The 10,759-nt window shown below is 43.9% G+C and overlaps 1 pseudogene; it reads left to right on the top strand.

Annotated features, from left to right (window-relative positions):
• Positions 1-2,734: 2,734 nt before the first annotated feature.
• LOC125621466 (olfactory receptor 5M5-like) lies at positions 2,735-3,650 on the top strand (annotated as a pseudogene).
• The last annotated feature ends 7,109 nt before the right edge of the window (positions 3,651-10,759 follow it).

Here is a 10,759-nt window from a genome sequence, read left to right as displayed (position 1 = left end):
TCCCAATTGTAACATTACATGCATCGGTCTCACCGACAAAGGCCCATGTTTGGTCAGGATGGATCAGGACTGGAGCACTGGTGAAGGCCATCTTGAGTTGGTCCAACACCCGTTGAGCCTCTGGAAAGGAGATGAAGGAGGTTGTTTGCGGAGCACTGTCAATGAGGCTATCTGGTCCAAAAACCCAGGCATGAAGTGCCTATAAAAATTAGCGAACCCAAAGAAGCACTGCAGCTCCTTGATGTTCCAGGAAGGCCACCCAGGTCCGAACAGTGTTCACCTTCCTGGGGTCCATCCAAAGGCTCTCAGAGTAACACAAGTACTCCATGGAGTGCTGGTCAAAGCTGCCCCCCTTTTGTTTGCAACATGGGGAGTTCCATCTCTCAACCCATTCAGGTGTACCTCGCACCCCTTGGAACATGCTAGATAGGACCACTGCCTCCATGTCCCACAAGGACAGCCTTCTGCAAGTGTTAGGGGTGGTCCAGACAAACTGTCAGGATCCTGGACAAAGGTAGGCAGGAGTAGTGGCAGGAGCTTGGGGTCCCAGTCAAGCTGAGGGTCAGTGTCAAAGACAGAGTCAGGAATTGGGCTGAAGCTGAATACCAGGTCTTGGTGTCCCACTCTAAGGTTCCAGGGGTCGATCAGGAGTCAGAATCGAAGTCAGAGCAGAGGTCAGTACCGTGCGTTCAGGAACAGAGAGGCAGGGCGATTGTGGCAGATAGCTGGAATCCATGTTGTTCCCTGGACACTTCCTGGTGCGCCCCATGGGCACATATGGGAGTCAAGACCACTGTCAGTCCGATCACTCGAGGTGAAGCTTACTGTGGCACACAACCACTGCAGATTGTGGGCCACAGGGAATAAATTAGGTGCAGCTGCTGGCAGGTGGCTGCGTGGAGCTATTAGTTACCTGGTAACGCTACAGGTTCAAGTCCTGCTGATACTTACAGCCACTTTGGGAGGCTTCCTCAAAGGTAGGTAAGGGTTATATTCTGCAGGAACCCACACGTGGTAGATGTAGACAGATCTCAATGGTGTGGTGCTCAAAAGGACAATCCTAGGCAAAGTCCCTTGGGGGAAATGCATGAACCAATTTACTAGAGAGACAAGATGGGTGAGGTAATATCTTTTATTGAACCAACTTCTGTTAGTGAGAGAGACAAGCTTTTAGCTACTATACTGCATGAACCAGTGTAGTCAGGTTCAGACGCCCTTCTCAACCCCCCAGGGGACCTTTGGGCAGGAACCCTGAACTAAGGGACTTTGAAGTGGATAAAAAAAAACAGCCTGTGGCTCAAAGGGTTAATGTGATGCTTGGATATATAAACAGGGTAATCTAGAGTAAAGAGGCTATTTTACCTCTGTATTTGGCCCTGGTGTGACCACTGCTGGAATTCTGTGTCCAGTTGTGGTGCCCACAATTCATGAAGGATGTTGAAAAACTGGAGAGGGTTCAGCGAAGAGCCATGAGGTTGACTAAAGGATTCAAAAACCTGCCTATTTGTGATTGAACTCCTTGAGTCTATCTGTTCAGCTGAACAAGGAGAAGGTTAAGGGGTGGACTAATCTCGATCTGTAAGCAACCATGTGGGGAACAGAAATGTGATGATGGAGGGCTCTTCAACCTAGCAGAGAAAGGTATAACAAGATCCAATGGCTGGAAATTGAAGCTAGACAATTAATACTAAAATAAGGCACAGTTTTTATCAGTGAGGGTAATTAACCATTGGAACAATTTACCAAAGAGTCATGGTGGATTTCCCATCAGTGGAAATTTTTAAATCTAGATTGGGTATTTTTTTTCTCAAGGGTCTGCTCTAGTTCAAACAGGAATTAATTCAGGGAAGTCTCACAGCCTGTGTTACACAGCGGTTCAGACTAGATGATCCCAGGGACCCTTTCTGGCCTTGGAATTTATGAATCTATGAATAAGTGGGGAGAGATTCTGATTGGGGTGTCAGACTGTCCAGAGGCCGTGACTGCAGGGGGAAATCTGCCTCATTGTTCTTGGGGGTGTACCTGGGTTAAGTGGAACCTGCTTCAACTGGCAAGGAAAGGCAGTGTTTCGATAAGACAATATGTGCATAGGATTTTATTGTTTTAACCCTGTTTCCCTCTGCTAACTATGTTTCTGTGAACCAATTGATCACACCTGTTTTTGAAGAGTCCATCCTGAGTCACTAGAGGTTCACTTTGGTCACAGTGTTCCCGAGAGGATTCCATTGAAGGGAACAAAGCCAATTGTAGCTGCTGAAGATAAATACACCTGGTGAAACAGGGACGCTGTAGCCTGCAGACCCATAGCACCCATTCTATATACGTGGGAGATAGATAGATGGATATACAGCTGATTACTTAAGAAGTAACAGTAACACACATTTGGATAAACTTTGTCATGAGAAGAGACATGAGATGACATGAATCAAACGATGTGTGTCTAAATGGCTGCCCATTAGTGTGGTCTCAGACCCATCAATATAGCAACTGAGTTCCTGGTCTAATTTGAGAGAGGTTGACATATTGTTGAATCTGCTACATAAAACTTATCCATAATATATCCAAAGAGTCAACATGGAAGCCAGCTCTATTCCCGCAACTCCATTATCAGAGCATGGGGTTTCCTTTCCCCCAACTTCTTCTTTGCTGAATTAAAGCTTAAGTCTGTTTTCTCCAGTTATCGCCAAGAAGTGTTTTTCTCTTCTTCAGTTTTTATTCTTCCTAGATACACCCTATGGCAAACACAGAAGAGGGGAATCAAATATCCATCACAGAATTCATCCTCCTGGGATTCGGGGATCTCCCTGAACTGCTGACCCTTCTTTTTCTGCTGTTTCTAGTGATCTACCTTCTGACCTTGGCTGGGAACATCTTCAACATTGCTCTTGTTCTGTCTGATTGGCACTTTCACACCCCCTCGTACTTCTTCCTGGGGAACTTGTCCTGCTTGGAAACCTGCTACTCCTCGACCATCCTGCCCAGGATTCTGGCCAGTCTCCTGATTAGGGACAAAACCATTTCTGTCAGTGGCTGTATGACACAATTTTATTTTGTTAAGTTTTAGTAGATGCAGAATGCTGTCTGCTAGCAGTGATGTCTTATGATCGGTATATAGCGATATGCAAACTGCTTCATTATGCAGCCCTCATGAATGGCAGGTTCTGCCTGCAGCTAGCAGCTGGGTCTTGAATAAATAGATTTCTGGCTATGACCATAGTAATAGTTCTTATGTTACAATTAACTTTCTGTGACCCCAATGAACTTGATCATTTCTACTGTGAATCCACAGAAATAATAAATCACTACTGCAGTGACACCAACCGGACGGAGCTTGCCAATACCATTGTGGCTGCTATATTCACTCTGCCCCCATTTGTTTTAACCGTGACCTCCTACATGTGTATCATCTTCACCATCCTGAGAATCCCTCCACCGTCGGGAGGCAAAAGGCCTTTTCCACCTGCTCCTCTCACCTCATCGTGGTGACAATTTTCTATGGGACCCTAATCATTGTCTACATGCTACCAAAAACCAACACACTAAGAGGCCTAAACAAAGTGTTCTCTGGCTTTTACACAATTCTGACTCCTATGGCCAATCCCTTCATATGCAGCCTGAGAAACAGAGAGGTGAAGGTTTCAGAGTGGTAGCTGTGTTAGTCTGCATCAGCAAAATCAACAAGGAGTCCTTGTGGCACCTTAGAGACTTACATTTGTTAGTGTCTAAGGTGCCACAAGGACTCCTCAGTTTTTTTGGAGAGTTGAAGGAGGCCCTGAGAAAAATTGTCAATATATGTGTAGATTTTACAAGAATTTAGAAATCACAAGGGTGTTTTTTTTTCTTATTGTATTAAGAGAAAATGCTGAAACTCAGGGCTGATTTATTGTGTTACAAAGACAGATTCTGGGTGGTCCCTAGTTCTGGCTAGGTCTTTGGGAATGAGATGCTATAATATTTGTGTATGTGCAAATATCTGAAATGTGAGATCAATCAATACCAGGATCTTTATATTCAGAATAAAATTGAACTGTATTACACTTGGTTTGAGTTAGGCAATCCCATACACTAAGCCCAATTAAGAATATAAAATAAAAAAAAAACAATTTACACTGGGATTATCATAGGATCCTAAGAGGGTTAGGCATCCAAATTTCAATGGGATTGTGTTACCTAACTCCCTTAGGTCCCTTGAAAATCCCAGTTGAATGACAAAATATTTTAAAGTATATATTTATTTTGGGTGCCTCACCCCCCACTTGAGACATCAGGATTTTTCAGAGTACATAGCATTTTCATAATCTGTTGTGTGTTCAATGCTGGGAAATGATCAGTTAACATCATCCTATCTAGGTGTATGACAGGGCTGTCACCAACATATTATCTCAGCACCTCCTGGTCATTAACAATGGGACACCTCAAGAAAGAAGAGTTTGTTGATATGGGGAGAAATTATACCAATTTGAAGAAATATGGACCCTCTTTGTTGATACTTTTGAATAAAGAATGCTGAAATAATGCCTGACTTCCATTCCACAGGACCTCTCTGCTTTCTCCCTCCTACTTCCTGCTCCCGTTCCCAACTTACATTTTTTGCTAATTTGTGTCTTTTTTAAATGCTTGTTACCCCCTTCCTCTCTTGCAATGTTTGTCTGATTTAGTATTGTCTAGTCTTGAATCTCTGGCAAGTTGTAAAGTTGCATAATTGCATTTTTAACTAGCCTGTAAAATATGCACTGTTGGGTAACATGTACAGGTTGAAACACTTGTTCTTGTTAATTTCTTTTTGAAAATTAATAAAAAATGAATCACAAAAATAAAATGACAGGACTCCTCACAATACTCCCAGGAGGTATGGACTTAATATCCCCATATTGCAGAGGCACAAGGCAGATTACGGGATATGCCCAAATCCATGCAGGAAATCTGTGGTTGAGCTGGAAATTGAATGCAGATGTCCCACATCATGCTCCAGGGTCCAATCACTATTCCATCCTTCAGCACCTGAGTGGGTAAAGCCTCCTCATTCCCATTGGTTCACCTCCTGTGCCTTCTACTGGCCACAAAATACTGACCCCACAAGCAGAAGGTAAGGTTTGAGAAACAGGCATTTATTCACTGTAAGAGCCATTGGATAGCAAACAAGGCAACTGATGACAAAGGGGATGCTGTACTGTTTATTCACTTCCGCAGGTAGGTATTGTAGTTGTAAGAATCCTTGATAGAGATCTTGTAGGTGTTTGTCTCTGTCTGAGGGGTTGGAGCAAATGTGGTTGTATCGCAGAGCTTGGCTGTAGACAATGGATCGTGTGGTGTGGTCAGGGTGAAAGCTGGAGGCATGTAGGTAGGAATAGCGGTCAGCAGGTTTCCGGTATATGGTGGTGTTTATATGACCATCGTTTATTAGCACTGTAGTGTCCAGAAAGTGGATCTCTTGTGTGGACTGGACCAGGCTGAGGTTGATGGTGGGATGGAAATTGTTGAAATCATGGGGGAATTCCTCAAGGGCTTCTTTTCCATGGGTCCAGATGATGAAGATGTCATCAATATAGCACAAGTAGAGTAGGGGCGTTAGGGGACGAGAGTTGAGGAAGCGTTGTTCTAAGTCAGCCATAAAAATGTTGGCACACTGTGGGGCCATGCGGGTACCCATAGCAGTGCCACTGATTTGAAGGTATACCTTGTCCCCAAATGTAAAATAGTTATGAGTAAGGACAAAGTCAGAAAGTTCAGCCACCAGGTTAGCCGTGACATTATCGGGGATAGTGTTCTTGACGGCTTGTAGTCCATCTTTGTGTGGAATGTTGGTGTAGAGGGCTTCTACATCCATAGTGGCCAGGATGGTGTTATCAGGAAGATCACTGATGAATTGTAGTTTCCTCAGGAAGTCAGTGTTGTTCGAAGATAGCTGGGAGTGCTGGTAGCGTAGGGCCTGAGGAGGGAGTCTACATAGCCAGACAATCCTGCTATCAGGGTGCCAATGCCTGAGATGATGGGGCGCCCAGGATTTCCAGGTTATGGATCTTGGGTAGTAAATAGAATATCCCAGGTCGGGGTTCCAGGGGTGTGTCTGTGCGGATTTGAACTTGTGCTTTTTCAGGGAGTTTCTTGAGCAAATGCTGTAGTTTCTTTTGGTAACTCTCAGTGGGATCAGAGGGTAATGGCTTGTAGAAAGTGGTGTTGGAGAGCTGCCGAGCAGCTTCTTGTTCATATTCCGACCTATTCATGATGACAACAGCACCTCCTTTGTCCGCCTTTTTGATTATGATGTCAGAATTGTTTCTGAGGCTACTACCCAAGATCCATAAACCTGGAAATCCTGGGCGCCCCATCATCTCAGGCATTGGCACCCTGATAGCAGGATTGTCTGGCTATGTAGACTCCCTCCTCAGGCCTTACGCTACCAGCACTCCCAGCTACCTTCGAGACACCACTGACTTCCTGAGGAAACTACAATCCATCGGTGATCTTCCTGATAACACCATCCTGGCCACTATGGATGTAGAAGCCCTCTACACCAGCATTGCACACAAAGATGGACTACAAGCCGTCAAGAACGCTATCCCCGATAATGTCACGGCTAACCTGGTTGCTGAACTTTCTGACTTTGTCCTTACCCATAACTATTTTACATTTGGGGACAAGGTATACCTTCAAATCAGCGGCACTGCTATGGGTACCCGCATGGCCCCACAGTATGCCCACATTTTTATGGCTGACTTAGAACAACGCTTCCTCAGCTCTCATCCCCTAACGCCTCTACTCTACTTGCACTATATTGGTGACATCTTCATCATCTGGACCCATGGAAAAGAAGCCCTTGAGGAATTCCCCCATGATTTCAACAATTTCCATCCCACCATCAACCTCAGCCTGGTCCAGTCCACACAAGAGATCCACTTCCTGGACACTACAGTGCTAATAAATGATGGTCACATAAACACCACCCTATACCGGAAACCTGCTGACCACTGTTCCTACCTACATGCCTCCAGCTTTCACCCTGACCACACCACACAATCCATTGTCTACAGCCAAGTTCTGCGGTACAACCGCATTTGCTCCAACCCCTCAGACAGAGACAAACACCTACAAGATCTCTATCAAGCATTCTTACAACTACAATACCCACCTGCAGAAGTGAAGAAACAGATTGATAGAGCCAGAAGAGTTCCCAGAAGTCACCTACTACAGGACAGGCCTAACAAAGAAAATAACAGAACACCACTAGCTGTCACCTTCAACCCCCAACTAATACCCCTCCAATGCATTATTAAGGATCTACAACCTATCCTGAAGGATGACCCAACACTCTCACAAATCTTGGGAGACAGGCCAGTCCTTGCTTACAGACAGCCCCCCAACCTGAAGCAAATACTCACCAGCAACCACATACCACACAACAGAACCACTAACCCAGGAACCTATCCTTGCAACAAAGCCCGTTGCCAACTGTGCCCACATATCTATTCAGGGGACACCATCACAGGGCCTAATAACATCAGCCACACTCGCAGAGGCTCGTTCACCTGCACATCCACCAATGTGATCTATGCCATCATGTGCCAGCAATGCCCATCTGCCATGTACATTGGTCAAACTGGACAGTCTCTACGTAAAAGAATAAATGGACACAAATCAGATGTCAAGAATTATAACATTCATAAACCAGATTTCAGAGTAACAGCCGTGTTAGTCTGTATTCGCAAAAAGAAAAAGAGTACTTATGGCACCTTAGAGACTAACCAATTTATTTGAGCATAAGCTTTCGTGAGCTATAGCTCGCTTCATCGGATGCATACTGTGGAAAGCGTAGAAGATCTTATTATATATATATATTATATATATTCATGCTTTGTGTGTGTATAATAAGATCTTCTACACTTTCCACAATATGCATCCAATGAAGTGAGCTGTAGCTCACGAAAGCTTATGCTCAAATAAATTGGTTAGTCTCTAAGGTGCCACAAGTACTCCTTTTCTTTTATTCATAAACCAGTCGGAGAACACTTGAATCTCTCTGGTCACGCGATTACAGACATGAAAGTTGCGATATTACAACAGAAGAACTTCAAATCCAGACTCCAGCGAGAGACTGTTGAATTGGAATTCATTTGCAAATTGGATACAGTTAACTTAGGCTTGAATAGAGACTGGGAGTGGCTAAGTCATTATGCAAGGTAACCTATTTCCCCTTGTTTTTTCCTACCCTCCCTCCCCCCAGACGTTCTTGTAAAACCCTGGGTTTGTGCTGGAAATGGCCCAACTTGATTATCATACACATTGTAAGGAGAGTGATCACTTTAGATAAGCTATTACCAGCAGGAGAGTGGGGTGGGGGGAGAGAAAACCTTTTGTAGTGGTAAACATCCATTTTTTCATGGTTTGTATGTATAAAAAGGTCTTCTGTACTTTCCACAGTATGCATCCGATGAAGTGAGCTGTTAAGCTCACGAAAGCTTATGCTCAAATAAATTGGTTAGTCTCTAAGGTGCCACAAGTACTCCTTTTCTTTTTGCGAATACAGACTAACATGGCTGTTACTCTGAAACCTGATTTACTGTGTAATACTCTGATGCTGTGTGGCCCTTGTTTCTCCCTCCATTTTTGGTGATCTGTGCTTATAACTCTTGAGGATGTATAAACATTTGAAAGTCTAAGAGGAATCAATACCAGTACTGTTAGTCAGAATAAAATTGAACTGTATTTTACTTGCTGAATGTGAGTAAATGATATCTTGGTGAATTCCATACACTGAAATAACTTAGGGCTAGATCCACAAAGGGACTTAAGTGTTGCAATGACTCAACTTTAGCGCCATACCAGCCAGTAGGAACCTCAGCCCTGAGTTTGGCAGCCAGGCTCCCTATACGGTGCATGGGGAGAAGTAGGCGGCTAAGAAAGGGATCCCCAGAGGCCAGCATGCAGAGCAAGGAGCTACCTCATCTAGCCAAGCAGAATAGCCGGTTAGAAGAGAGTTGCCTTACCCCCATCTCTCCCCTGGAGTTAGACATTATCTTTGTTTGCGATTTTCAGCTGGGAACCCTAAAGGGGGTGGGGGGCACTCAACAGGGTGTTGGAGACCCAGGTTCAGTCCCCACCCCCCTCTAATGTGGAGCAGGGATTTGACTGTGGGTCCCACACTGAAATGATTATATTGACTGTACCCAATTGGACAATGAATTGGCTAGTGTGAATGTATAACACTGTCTTCTACAGGACAGAATCTGTACTGTTTGGTTGCTTATCAAACACTCCAGTTGACCAATCAGAGGCCTATAGTTCTGGTACAAGATTATCTAATTTGTACAATTCCTGTGGCACTGAAGATCCACATGATCCTGAAACTTGTCAGGGATTTGGGAAGAACTTGTTTGTACTTTATAATCTCAGGTTATAATCACAATGCTTGGATGCTCTGGGCTTTTCCAAGAAGCCGAAAGTAATTTTCCAAATTCTCACAGGAATTCAGTGGGATTTTGCTGTATATTGTATACATTACCCCCTTTTTAAAATCCCAGCCTAAATATGTAAAGCACCTTGTTCTACCTGCATTTTATCTGAGTTTCAATCGGGTAACATTATGAAAGACACATAAGCTAACATCAAAAGTGACTTAGGAGCCTGTCCTGTTGACTTTCAGTGAGACTTCGGCTGCTAAGCCTTGGTAATTAAGACACTTTTGAAAATAGGATTTAGGCACCTAAATCTCTTAGAGACTTTTGAAAATGTTACCTGAACTGATTATCCAATGTTATTGGAGGGGGACTGGGTACAAGTGTGGCTGCTATTGAAGGCAACAGGAGGTTTCTTTGGAGAAAGTGCAAGCTCAGCTAACTATCTTGAGATTTTCAAAGCTGCTTAAGGGAATTGAATGCGACATTGGTGTCTAAATCACTTAGAAAAGGAGGACTTGTGGCACCTTAGAGACTAACAAATTTATTTGAGCATAAACTTTCGTGAGCTACAGCTCACTTCATCGATGCATCTGATGAAGTGAGCTGTAGCTCACGAAAGTTTATGCTCAAATAAATTTGTTAGTCTCTAAGGTGCCACGAGTACTTCTTTTCTTTTTGCAGATACAGACTAACATGTCTGCTACTCTGGAATAAATCACTTAGGCAGCTCTGGCAATCTCAGCCATGAACTTTATTCCTAAGCCCGTTGCCAACTGTGTCCACATATCTATTCAGGGGACACCATCATAGGGCCTAATCACATCAGCCACACTCGCAGAGGCTCGTTCACCTGCACATCTACCAATGTGATCTATGCCATCATGTGCCAGCAATGCCCCCCCTGCCATGTACATTGGCCAAACTGGACAGTCTCTACGTAAAAGAATAAATGGACACAAATCAGACGTTAAGAATTGTAACATTCAAAAACCAGTCGGAGAACACTTCAATCTCCCTGGTCACTGGATTACAGACCTAAAAGTGGCAATTCTTCAACAAAAAAACTTCAAAAACAGACTCCAACAAGAGACTGCTGAATTGGAATTAATTTGCAAACTGGATACAATTCACTTAGGCTTGAATAAAGACTGGGAGTGGATGTGTCATTACACAAAGTAAAACTATTTCTCCTTGTTTATTTCCCCTCCTACTGTTCTTGTAAAGTGCTGGAAATGGCCCACCTTGATTATCACTACAAAAGGTCCTCCCCACCTCCTCCCACTCTCCTGCTGGTAATAGCTCACCTTTCCTGGTCACTCTTGTTACAGTCTGTATGGTAACATCCTTTGTTTCATGTTCTCTGT

The sequence above is a fragment of the Caretta caretta genome, chromosome 14, assembly GCF_965140235.1.
Source record: "Caretta caretta isolate rCarCar2 chromosome 14, rCarCar1.hap1, whole genome shotgun sequence".
NCBI lineage: Eukaryota > Metazoa > Chordata > Testudines > Cheloniidae > Caretta > Caretta caretta.
Note: the sequence above shows the minus strand (reverse complement) of the source record. Positions and strands in the feature narration are given on the sequence as shown.